Below are 13,647 nucleotides of genomic sequence, written 5' to 3'. Positions count from 1 at the left end.
AATATGAATTTAAAAATACGAATATGAATACATAAAGTTACGCATACATCTTTTTGATAGTGTTCTTACTCCATAAATAACTCGCATAATTAAAAGGTTTGCTCTTGTGGCATTACTGAAATCTCTTTTAGGAAAAAAAATGAGTTCTGAACCAGTGTGCATGCTGCATTATAATATATTCAAACGTAGCCTTCCCTGGCAGTGCCTGCCCAGACCGTCAACCCAGGTTTCCTGTGCAGCAGCAAAGGTCTATGCAATGAACTAAGAATAAAATACAGTATTGCTACACCACGGGTTACTAATGCTGTCTTAGTTTTTGGTCATAAATAGTCTGTATTATATGCTTATAAGAAAATACCATGATTTTGTTTCATTAGAGTGAAAATATTTGCCGTTTATCAAAATATTAACAATTTGTTGAAAATGAGTGGCAGAGACGAACACGTTCCGCTGTTGTTAAAAAGATAAATGATGATGATGATGACATGATGTGCCCATCTTTGGTGAAATGCATTGAGAGGCATATCGTGTCTGAAAATACACACTCGTCTAGGACAGATGAAGGAGCCGAGCACTGGAGACCCAGAGACAGCAGAAGGTGTTTGGTTGCTCATACCACTGGCACTGCTGCCTGTAGGTACCTTTTTATAAAGCTACTCACAGATGTTTAACCTTCTGGACTTTGAGGTAAACGGAGCAGGGATGTTCTGGATATGTAAGTTACAGTAACTTATTCATTTTTTTAAGTTTTAAGACACATTTTAGAAGGCAATGTCTTCTGTAATTTCCTAGTTATCGGCTATATTTTACCCAGCAAACAACAGTGTCCACAAAGATTTAAGCAGATACAATGAGGCTTCATAACGGTACCTTTTAGGTATCAGATAACAAAAAATACAGTAAGTGATGGACTCTTGACTCAGGCAGTATTTTGGCATTGAAAGGCTTAACTACCCCAAGGGATGGTAGTGATCTTTAAAACATCCCTTCCTTTCTCTCAGAAAAAGCTGATACCTCCCCCTATTTGTCCCGCAGTCCCCCAACCACAGCACACAGAGGTCATCCCATCAGCATTCCTGCCACTCCAAAAAGAAGCTGACATTTCAGCACCACGTTTCTGGGCTTGAATGGCAAACCAATCCACAATCAGGATTTTCGGAGAACAAGTTTCATGAGAGTTCTGAATTTAATCGTTTTTGCTCGCTTGGCTGTTTTGGTCCCATTTGTCTGGTTCACAGGGAGCAATTTCCCCCCAGATGTAACTCAGGGGAAAGAATTGCAATGACATTGACTAAAGGAAACTGCTGTTGCTTTAAAAAGGGCTTAGTAGCAGCTTGTTGCATCTCTCTACACAGGAAAGCAACTGACTGTGTGTGTGTGTGTGTGTGTATCTGTGTGTATCTGTGTGTGAGATGCAAATGCAGAGCTGTAGCTGTGTGGTGCAGTCAGGCTGCACCAGACGTGCCACAACAGAGCACTGTGCAGAATTTATTCATCAGTGTCAGCAAGGCACAGCTCAACTACTCAGTGTAGAGGAATAGAACAGATGCACACACCAAAGTATGTACAGGACATGCACACATATGCACACATTTATCTACAGTCTGTCCTGCAGAAACAGATGCTCAGTTGGATGCACATATGCCTATTCAATAACAGACATACACACTGGCACCAAACTAAATTCTCTTTTAACTTAGCATTTTGGTTTTTTTACGTCGGTGGCACTGATTGGCAGACAGTCTGAGGATATGTAGAGGCTGTATATTTCTTGCTGGCATCCAAATGTTGCTTGTTATTGGAGTCAAGGAGCTTGATAAAGCAGTTCACAAACTGCCTTTTCTCCAACAGCACAAAGTAATTTCCCTGGAGTGGTAGCAGAATTACCCCTGCCGGACTGTTGCCTATAAACTCAGTGTGAGGAAAGAAAGGGAAGAGCGAGGGTATCACAGCCACGGGTAATTTGATGTTACAGGAAGAGGAACGCTGCTGATTGTGAGCAAGGAGAATCTGAGAAAAGCTTTCCCCAAACTGCTGTTTAATGTCAGAGGGGCGAGGGGTCGCACCAACACTTTAATAAAGCTGCATATATTCTGGAGGAATTTAATGTTTACTGTTTGGAAATTGGATGTCCTGAGATGCACAATCTCTAGCAGGACTGGCTTCATTATAAGCCGTGAATAAAATATCAACTTATAGTTACATAGCTCAGGCTGCTCATTATGTAAGAGTAGTTTTCGAAATGAATTGCTTGCCTACTGTGCAATGTCATGAGAGTAGAGAAAGAGGAGGAAATCATACCAAACTTTTTTTTTTCCTGACAGAAGGCCACTTATTAGTAAAGACATGTTACAGCATGTGGTGCACACGCACACAGCTTCTCTGTTGCGAGGATCCCTGCTAGTCAAATATCAGATTCTGGTGATCTATTAGCAGTTGGAGTGGGAGTGGTGACTTTGAAAAGGCCAGACTAGGGCTGTGACTAATGCACTGTGGCAGTGCTTGGCTTGTTTATGCGAAGGCACTGGTTTCTCTTTGCATCCACGAGATGACTGTCAATGCGCCAATACAGAAGTAATGCAACGGGCCAAACCGGCGGACCAAAACATTAACCACATAAGAGGGAAAAACTTAAGACCGTAAAGCAGTAAATTGTTATTTTGGATATATTATGTGCCTCCTGCCTCCACCCACATCTGTCTCTGTGAACACCCTGCTGAGTGTCTCTTTCTAGTTCTTTTGTTGCTCTTCTCTCCCTTTTGACATTTCGGTTTCACTTTTTCCTGCTTTTTTTAAAATATATATATCATTTCCCTTTGGCTCTTTTCACATACCATTCATTGTGATCTATTGTAGCTTTAAACGTTACTGACATGTGCTACCATGTGCTTCTCTTTGCTGTGCTGTATGTTTACTGGAGGATGTTCAGTCCAGTTTGAAATGGTGTTCCGAGAGATCCTGTTAGGGTGGAGGCAGAATCTAACTGCTCCACACGGGCCCAGAGGCAATCAAAGGTGCCCTTGATCTGCAGTGTGCTCTCCCATAAAACTCTACAGAAGCTCTTTAGTAAGGCCAAGGCACAAGTGTTCCAGGTTACTGCTGACCTTTCATCACAAGCCTACTTTATTTTTACTAGATCTAAGTTGATACTTGTTTGTGCATAATTTCGGTGCTACAAGTACACTCAACTTACTTCGTATTTGGCTCCTCCTGTTACTGTGTCACTTGCCCTGTGTATAATCATTGGAGATCACCATGAAATTATTCCCACCGATGGGAATTCAGTTCAGCACATCATCACATTCTGCTTGACACTAAGGAGGGGAGCTTTAATGTTATTATGAGGTCTGCTGTCATTTCATGGTTGAATTAAAAAAGTAATAGCTCAGTTTCATTAGCAACCCAGAAGGCTTTCGAGCATAATGGTGAAGATTTATGCACTGAGATTCAATCGGAAGATTTCATGAAACCATGAAAAATTCTTCTTGTCCTGCAAAGGGGAATGTTGTCCTGTCGAGTGTTTTTGCCGTATGTTTCTACCAGCTGTTACTGAATGGCGTAGAGTATACTTGAATTTCCTTATTTCTATGTAATTTAATTATTTCCGGGCCAGTATGAAATCAAATGGTTCTATTTCTTTATACTTTTTTGCTTTTCATAACCTGGTTGCCACTTAAATAGCCTTTAAAACTTTTTTGACAGGGATTTTATAAAAGTGTCATGAGACATTATACATTTATTTAAAACCAAAAGTTACCATGCTTCTGTAATGACAATACAGGTTCAAAGTACGTAGTGTCCAAATAATTTCTAATGTTGAACATACTATTAATTGCATTGCACAGTAAAGAAGACAAAACCCAAGACTAAAACAAAAAAAACTAACTAAAACCTCTGATTTCCTGTTGAGAGTGCTCAGTTTTATCATAGTGGTTCTCTTGTCCTTGATGAGTTGCAACTAAAATTACTCAAGAAAGCATCGTTCTATCATTTATAATCCATGGTGTTGATCAAATACATACTCTTTTTCTGCACTGCACATACTTCCATATCCTTACTGCAGTATTGATTTCTTTCATATCTTCCATTAACATAATCTGAGTATCATTCAAAAAGTCAACTTGCAGAAAAGTAAGCTTGTGTAAGGGTTAGTGGGGAAGTGTTCTTCTGCAGAAGGCTGTTTCTCTGTGTTGCATGATGAAGATGGACGGATAAGATAGGCCTGTGATGTAGAGGGAATTAAGCCAGCAAGCTTGCCCAGAGACAACCCAGAGGAAAGCTGCTGTAATGAGCTATTGATCGTACCACCAAATAAAGAAATTTCCTCAATAATGTCAGTGGCATGCAGTAAGCAGGCCTGATTGATCTGGTGTTTCAGAGCATGAATATTTAATAAGAAGGCGTAGGAAGTGGCCTCCCAAAGAAGACCCTGTTCTTTTCTCTTTGGTTGTAGACCGCCAACTAGGCCTGCATGATAAATTGTTATAAAATTGCGATTTCTTTTTTTATTTATTTTTTCTCACCAATATTTTCCATCAATATTGAACCCAAACCATATGTGCACTTGCAACATAGGCTCTGCCACCACCTTCATAGCTAGCAGGGCTATTTCTGCTTCTCTTTGCCATTGCTTCTTGGCAGTTAGTGTTGGCTCACACATACAAGGCTGTATTTCTGAATATGCTGCACTCCAAAAGGCTGTGGCTATCCATTAGTCACTGGTAGATTACAATGTGTGCCCTCCCCTTTATTTGTGTGTTGCTTTCTCACCTTCTAAAATAATCTTCTTTTTGCTACTCTCAAAACAGTTGAGTGCACATTCATTCATAACACCTAGCACTGATTAATTTGCTATCTTGTTGGCTGTTGTTTAAGTTGTATTTCTAAAATACTGCGTGGTTTAACGGAGTGATGTCACATCCTTTTAATCAAATTATCTTCCCCGATTTTACAGGATTAATTGATATGTAGCTAGTTAGCTTAGGTTAGCATAAAGACTGGAAGCATGGGGAGCTACTGTAGCCTCTGTCAAATTGTAAAAACAACAACATTTTAATAGAAGAGCTTTATGTGGACTTTGTTTAACCTTTACACAGAGTCATGCTAACTCTTTCTCCTTTCTTCCAGTCTTTGTGCTAAGCTAACAGCCCGCTGCTTCTGTATCTTTTTGAACAGATAGGACCCTGATATTGATCTTCTTATCTGACTCGTCACAAGAAAGCTTATTTCCTAAAATGTCTGACATTTCAGTCAGTTTTGAAATAGGAATGTGATAGGTATGGCAGAAGTAGAATACATGTGGATGCTACATGCAAGCTTGTGGTTCTTCTTAATCAAGAAAAGAAGACATACAATAGGCTTGTTTCTGTGAGTCTCCCCGGTGATGTCAAGCTCTCCCAGTTTCATCTGTTTTCTCAATCATTTGATGATGAGCTACAGTGGGTTATGTTGCACCGCATCAATTATATCCTTCTCAAGGTGTTACTGTTTGCTGCTCTTTTACCCAAAACAAAAACATAGAATAACCTCTTCAATTGTAATTAGGTGCAAGCATGGTACCAAATCCATCCAGGGAGAAAAGGTTTGGCTCATTTTCCACTTTCTGCCAGATTAAACGGATTAAAATCTGAAGCCGTGACCAAACGTATGGCTTCCTGTGAAGATGTATTTAGTTACTTATGTGGATAGACTAGTGTAGCAGAGCGGCCATCTGGTTTTGGAATGCAAATTAATTAACACAATTACATTGTTATAAGAAACATGTAAAACTAAACCAAGAGAAAGTGTTGTGTCTAGTAGTTCACTTTCTGAGAAAAAACTTCTCTTAACTGATAGTACTGTGCAACTGAAACATTTTAGGATTTTCCCAGTTTCCACTGAAACAATGTCAGTGTTTCAAACATTTTACCATGGATACAAATCATTAAAACGCTCACTACTTTTGGCTGTGCTTGTGAATCATTCTCCTCCTACATAAAGCAGCTCTAGCATAGATCTATCGTAATTATGTCCAATGTTCTGTCTCCCCACTGTGCCCCTAATAGGCCGTTTAGAGGAGTGTTTACTGCTGCAATCTGCTGCTGTTGAGGCTCACTTTGTAAGGGAAAGTTGAGTACCTTTCTGAGTTTACTGAGTTTTTAAGCAAACCTCAATAGTCTTCTGAAAATGTAATCCCGTGTCGTTATGCTGTGGGCAAGGTACTCCAGTGCCACCAGAGCATGTTAGTGAAGCATTTTATTGACTCAACTAAAAGTGCGTAATTGAGTAATTTGCAGGATCTTCACACATAGGTGCATCCGGGGCTACAACAATCGCTGTTTTGAGAAAATCCAGTGATGTCCTCCCTCTAAGCGGATGCCACAGTCTCTGCCTTTCCATCTGATATTGACAACGCTGGCGTTTTCCCACCTCATAAAAGATTTATACCTCTTTAACAACCTCTGCGTTGCACCACGCCAGCACAGGCGAGCAGATATCACCCTCTTTATTGGGTCTTGTTGCTGCAGAGTCAACCATGTGTATTCTAAAGAAATGCTCTATCCAGCCCTACCACCATGCAGGGTTGAAGATTCGTGGGCTTTGCATGAACATGGACATACACATGAATGCCAGCACATAGCCCTCATCAGTTCCCAACGCATTTTGAGAGTATTGTCTGCTGACATGGAATTGTACTGTAGCTTAGGTCTGTTTCTAGCCCCGCAGGTGAGGTAACGTATAGAGATAGTGGAGCATTTTTTTTTATTATTCCCTCACTGAGCTGAGTATGTTTTTCTCAGCTCCTGGTAGCACTCTCTTCCAACTTACAGAAGTGATTCAATGGCAGTATAGCTGAGGAGCTGACACTTCAAAAGTACCTCACCAAGCTCCAAACAGCCTCTTGCTGAAATTTATGACAAATCAGAGGGCTACAGAGGTTGATATTTGATGCCGTCAAAATATAACAGGAGGCTGTCTTTCGAATCTGAGCCCAGATAAGGTGATCTGTCTGTATTTTACCTGCTTTTATGTTGCTCAGGGTGATGTGTCCCTAAATTTGGTCAAACGATTTTGAACGCCTTCTCTCTTTCTATCTGCCCTCTATTTTCCAATTTGATCCGTTTCTCCGAGTCTCAGCTGTACATCAGCTTTGACACCGGAACCCTTCACGTGGGCATCGTCACCGGTCCCCAAACAAATAGAGTTTGACACAGCGGTGTCTCAGCTGCAGTTCAATCTCAGCTCTCCTTTGGGCAAGCATGTGGATGAGTGCTCTTAAGAATTTCAGTCAGGTCAGGCCTTAAAGGACAATGGATATTTTTATCCTGGGGAAGCTGACACAGCGATCACTGTTAGTGCATACTTTATATAAGGAACAAGTGTAATACTGTTACACTGTCCAGGTCTCTGCAGAACAGGGGAAAAAAACGCTAATCTCGTTTGAATATAAAGATGTGTGTTTCTTGGCAAGAGCTAATTGCTGAGGGCAATGTTCCCTTCAGAGCATTGGAATTGTGGGATATATAGCGTAATTGGAGCTCATCTCCATTACCCAGCATGGACTAAATGTGAACACTTGACGAGTCTGTTTAAATTAATAGTTTAACATTTAAAAAAAAAAAAGTGTTTTATTAGCTTTTTTGGCAAGAGTTAGATGAGAAGGTCAGAAATACTCTGTATGTTTAATCTGAAATGGGAGTAAACAGACGGTTATTTTACATGAATCGTAACACAAAGACGTATTCATTAACGTTTGATATCTCATTTGCTGAGACTCCAGGAACTGACGGGCCAGATTAAGGAATATCTACAGCATTTTTTTATGGATTAAACCAAAAAGATTTGATGGTTTAATAAGTGAGCTTTAGAGGTGCAGGGGAAAATTGTATTACCTTTGGGCAGAGTCAGGTTAGTTGTTTCCCCCTGCTTTAAGAAATAAGCTTTAAGCAGTTTAGTTTAGCATAAATACTTGAACTAGGGGGGGAACAGCTAGTCTGGGTCTTTCCATGACTAAAGCTAGCATTTCTAAAGCTGACTAATTAACACGTTTGTTTTAATTGTATACAATCTGAGTCTGATCTCACTAGTGGCCTTAACTCTGGGAAGTCACTGCTCCTGGCTAAGAAACAGTTTTGCACACAACCCGCACTGCAAGTTGTGTTTTTCTTAAACTTAGTTTTTTGTACAAATGAAACCAGGTTAGTAGTGTCCTCTGTTTCTCATTATGCTAGGCAAGTAACCGTCAGCTTTATACATACACATGTAGACATAAGATTGGTATAGGTTGTTTCATCTCACACCCAGCAAGAAAACAAAAATCGGTGTTTCCCAAAATGTTGAGTATTTCTGTAACACACGGGCAGGCAGATATTATAGACATTGAACTTTTGTAGTTTGAGTTATACTACAGCAGATACCATCCTTTCCTTGTGGATTGGGCACAGGCATTTGCTTTGCTGAAACACCTGCAATCACTGTTCCAGTACATCCACTTTCTTGACCTGGAAGCAAGGTGTTTTTCCGTTTCCACACCTTCGGCCTATCTCCAGCGTCACACAGTTGAAATTGTGAGTCAGGCTTAGCTTCCTGGAACCAGGGTGGTAACAAATGCACATGTTTGGGCTGCTCTTCCTTTGGACCTCCAAAAAGGCTCTTTCCTCAAGAAATACAACACATTGAATGTCAGAAAGTAGAAGCAGCCAAAATTCACTTTGCTGTGTTCTGCCACAAAAAGTCTCAATTCCCTCGGTGACGGAGGCTACTTTTGTGGAGAGGAAGCAGAAGGAAAGGGAAGTTTGTTCCTAAGCCCCAGCTATATGGCTGTCACATATTGCCCCTTAGCATCCACCAATGCAATCATGTAGTCAAGTAAGGAAAAGCGCTATATACTAGCTCAATCTTCTTCCATAGTCACTGCATTGGCTCATGTCAAAGCACTTAAAACATCACAGAGATGTTCCATTGCCTTGTGTTTCCTTTGTGTCTCTTCAATGGTATAGACAGCGTAAGCCTAAAGCAAGGAAGTGACATAAAAATGCTTACTTAGCCTTTCACATTAAATTTACCGTCGGGGAAGAGAAGAAATGCTGCAAGGTGCAATGAAACACTTTACAGCTTCCCTTCTCTGCTCCAACGGCACTGAAGCTTGCAGACAGGCTAAATGCCTCTAGACCTGGTAGGGGTTTGATCTGCCTGCAGGGCTCACCTAGTAACATGTTTTTTCCTAAACTTTCTCCTCACACAGCCCGTAGCAGCCTTTATTTTTAAATGAGCTAATACTTTAACGTAATATCTGTGCTGTAATATACTGTTGGAGGGCAGAGCTGTAAGCAACAAACCTTCTGTGCCATTTAAGATGTAGCCATTTTTCACCTGGAGCTATATGGCTCACAGTGATCGCCATATCCATCCAATCTCTGTGATGGATTGCCTCTGTTCATATGGTTGCTGCTGTTAACAGGTGTATAGAATGGCTGTATTGTGATTGTGTAATTAGATTGCCTACAGTGATTAGACAGTCCAGGTCTGAAGTGCAATATGCGCCAGATGAGAGACACAAACACACACACACGCACACACCTGAAAATATCAGATATGGATGGGACTATTGAACCACTGTAGATTAGATTATTTTGCAGTGCTTTGGTGGTATTATCTTATTTATTTATTCTTAGAAAGTCAACTTTGCATCAATAGACCTTTCAGCCAATTACCTACTGCAAACCAAGCTGAAATAGAGCGAGGAAAGGAAAGGTTTATCAGAGGGCAAAAATCTTACTGTAGATAGTGGTGTAGAGAAATTAGATTGGTACAGGAACTGTAACGTGCATTTAAACATTGAAAATGATATTTTACCTTTCTATTACTTGATTTGATGTTTTCGTTATTTGACATTTTAATTTTTAAGTTAAGATCTACAGGTAGAGCACACTGTGTACAAATGAGAAATGTGTTCTGAAGGCTTCTCCAACCTTCTTATGAATCCATGCCAGTGTAATCCACAATGTAGCTGCAAGCATTTTGTGCCAGGGACTGACACTGTTCAATAACAAGCTGTAAAGCTGTCATCTTCAGCACCCCAAGCAAAGCCTTTAAAGGAGGCTGAAATTTTAGCAGATGTCGAGACTAATTTATAGTGTCACTCTGGCCTGTGGATTTTAATGTGTGTTTGTTCTGCTTTCTGTAGCTCTGTTTGCTTTTTGTTCTTTCTTTTGCTCTCTCTTTCTCTCTTTCTCTCTCTCTCTCTCTCTCGCACTCTTATTTTTTTGTAGTTTTCTAAGATTCTATGATTGTACCATTAAAATGCAAGAAATGTCTCAGCTAGTGGAGACTAAAATAATGTGTAAATGAGTTGCTAAGAAACATTTGTAGCACCATCCAATCTTAAGCTATCAACTATGCAAATAGGAAGTCACTCTAGCAACACAAGCAGTAGCATAACTGCCAAAAATAAATTTATAGGGCAATAATTTATATTAAATGTAATTGCCAAGCCTTTATGAGTGCAGGCATTACTGTGCACTACAGTGCCTTGCAAAAGTAGTCACGCCCTTGTCTTTTTTCCTCTTTGGTTACCTTACATCCTTTAGTTCAATATTTTTTAAATTTGAATTTTAAGTGGTGGATCAGAACACAATTGTCTAGGTTGGTGAAGTGAAATGAGAAAAATATGTACATAAAACTATTTTTTTATAAATAAAAAACTGAAAATTTGCATGTGCATCTGTATTCACACCCTTTGTTTTAAAAGCCCATAAAAAGCTCTTGTGCAACCAATTATCTTCCGAAGTCACACAGTTTGTGAAAGGATGTCCACCTGTGTGCAATCTAAGTGTCACCTGATCTGTCATTACATTTACACACCTTTTTTATAAGGCCCCAGAGGCTGCAACACCTAAGCAAGAGGCACCTCTAACAAAACACTGCCATGAAGACCAAGGAGCTCTCCAAACAAGTAAGGGACAATGTTATGAAGAAGTACAACTCAGGCTAAGGTTATACAAAATTATCCAAATCTTTAATGATCCCCAGTGACACCATCAAATCTATCATAACCAAATAGATAGAGTTGGGCTTTATGACAGAGGGGCCAGAAGAAAGCCATTACTCTTAGCAAAAAACAAACTGGCACATTTTAAGTTTGCCAAAAGGCATGTGGGAGACTCCCAAAATGTATGGAGGAAGGTGCTCTAAGCTTATGAGCCTAAAATTGAACTTTTCGGCCAAGAAAAAAAAATGTCTGGCCCAAACCCAACCCAACACATCACATCCCCCAAAGAACATCATCCCAACAGTGATACATGGTGGTGGCAGCATGATGCTGCGGGGATGTTTTTTTAGCAGCCGGGACTGGGACACTGGTCAGAGTTGAGGGAATGATGGATGGTGCTAAATACAGGGATATTCTTCAGCAAAACCTGTACTACTCTGTACGAAATATGAAGCTAGGAGGTTCACCTTCCAGCAGGACAACGACCCCAAACACACACAGCAACACTCGACTGGTTTAAGGGGAAACAAATGTGTTGTAATGGCCTCGTCAAAGCCCGGACCTCAATCCAATTGAAAATCTGTGGTCAGACTTAAAGATTGCTGCACAAACGATCCAACTTGAAGGAGATGTCCCCGTGGTAAGATGTGGCAAGCTCATAGAGATTTACCCAAAGGAACTTGGAGCTGTGGTTATAATAGATTGCTCTACAAAGTAATGACTTTAGTGGGGTGAATAGTTATGCACATTTAACTTAACTTTGAACTTTATTTGTTATTTTTGTCCTATTTGTTGTGTGCTTCACAATAAGAAAAACATCTTCAAAGTTGAGGGCATGTTCTGTAAATCAAATGATGCAAATCCTCAAAAAAATCCATGTTAATTCTAGGTTATGAGGCAACAAAACACCAAAAAAATGCCAAGTGGGATGAATACTTTTGCAAGGCACTGTACATAGGAGTATAGTCCAACATAATCTACCATCCAAAATTATAGGATCATTTTACTAGAGAGAAAGATGGCAAGAAAGAAATAAGATATGCACCTCAGACTGTACAAAAAAAACAACTGCTGGAGCTGATTATAACATTAAGCCACCTTGATTTAAAGTGACCAATACAGTTTTGTTTTAAGATTTTTTGGGGAGGGCATTTCAGGCCTTTATTTATTTAGGACAGCTTAGACTGGAAATGGGAGAGAATGACATGCAGCAAAGGGCCGCAGGTTGGAGTCGATTCCGGTGCATCGAGGAGTAAACCTCCCCTTTACAGTATGTGGGTGAGCTAACCAGAAGTGACATACACAGTTTGACCTGATCCTAAATCCTTTTGGATTGTGATGATTCAGAGGAAGTTGTACTGTAACATAAGATCATATTTAACATCTACACCTAACATGACCAGGAGGCATTAACAGATTAGGCCAATAATTCCCCTATGTTTTAATAGTGCGTCATTATAGACTGCAGTCCTTTCCTCTCCTATTACTGCTATAAATAGCCTTCTAATAGGCCTGGGAAACACCTGCTCTTTTTCTGTTCCTTCTCTCTCTCTCTCTCTCTGTCTCTCTCTTTATGTCTCTGTATGTGTAAAAGACAAGGCAGGAGTGAAAGCTTGTAGGGGGTGCAACCACTGCCCAGCTGTATTTTGTTTAGCAGTGCCCGACCAGCTGTATCAATCTGTCCAGAACAAAGTCACGGTGTGTGGGCCAGCTTGTTGACTGGCAGCAGGCCCCTGGTGAGGATGGAGACTTATTAGCCGACACACTGTATAACAGAGTCAAACAGGGACAAAGGCAAGTGGAGAAAAGTGCTGTGTGTATGGGTGGTGCATTGGCTTTGCTTGCAGGAGATTTTCCAATGCCAATCTACTTTCCTTTCTTTTTTCCCTTCTTCTCGTCTGTGCTGCCCTTAGGCTTGCACGTTTCGGGGAAAAATTCAAAACACGATTCTTTTTGCTTAGAATTAATATCCCGATTATCTTCCACAATTTATTTGACCATAACAAAACAAATTGGCAGTACCAAACCAAGTTATAGTTTTGCATTTTTCATTAGTTTTTATTTCTATTTCGTTTTGACTTTTTGTTTTCAAACTCAGTTTAGTTTTAGTTTTTAAAGCTGGTTTGCTAGATTATTATTTTTTAGAAAATGCTTAGTTTAAGTTTAGTTTTTAGTAAGTTCTAATCTTTTCTGTTATGTGGGTTAATTGTCGGGATTTGAAAAGGTCAGAAAGTATTGTGTAAAAACTCAACAAAAATTTTCATTTTTAGAAATATTTATTCACAATGTATTCAACAATAACACAGTACAAACAATGCATGTGATGATAAGCACAGATATGTAAATGGTCAACACACGACGCCGCAGTAAGTGTAGAATGTGTTTGACGTGTTCCAGAAGAAAAACCTAAGTAACTTTCAGACTAAAGAAGACCTACATCAACAGATGTTTTGATCTTTGGTTTGAGTAAAGTGGCAAACTTTTTGAAGTGGATTGACTCACACAGTTGTGTATGAATCCACATCTTAACCCACGTTCCCTCCCGCTTTTGGTGTTCCTGTGTACTAACCAGCTACAAGGTCGCCAGTGAAAACACGCCTGTAGTGTTCTCTGACCTGTGGTTGTCTCCGTCATGCTGCCAGCCCTACGTATCCATGCATCCATGCCTGTAAGGTTAC

The 13,647-nt window shown here is 40.1% G+C and overlaps 1 protein-coding gene across 11 annotated transcripts in view; it reads left to right on the top strand.

Annotated features, from left to right (window-relative positions):
- The window catches only part of LOC117935927 (ryanodine receptor 3-like), a 103,798-nt gene that overhangs the window by 893 nt on the left and 89,258 nt on the right, over window positions 1–13,647 (top strand). The window lies entirely within an intron of this gene.

Source organism: Etheostoma cragini, chromosome 20 (assembly GCF_013103735.1).
Source record: "Etheostoma cragini isolate CJK2018 chromosome 20, CSU_Ecrag_1.0, whole genome shotgun sequence".
Taxonomy (NCBI): Eukaryota; Metazoa; Chordata; class Actinopteri; order Perciformes; family Percidae; genus Etheostoma; species Etheostoma cragini.
The sequence above is the reverse complement of the archived record's forward strand: the minus strand, read 5'-3'. Positions and strand labels throughout refer to the sequence as shown.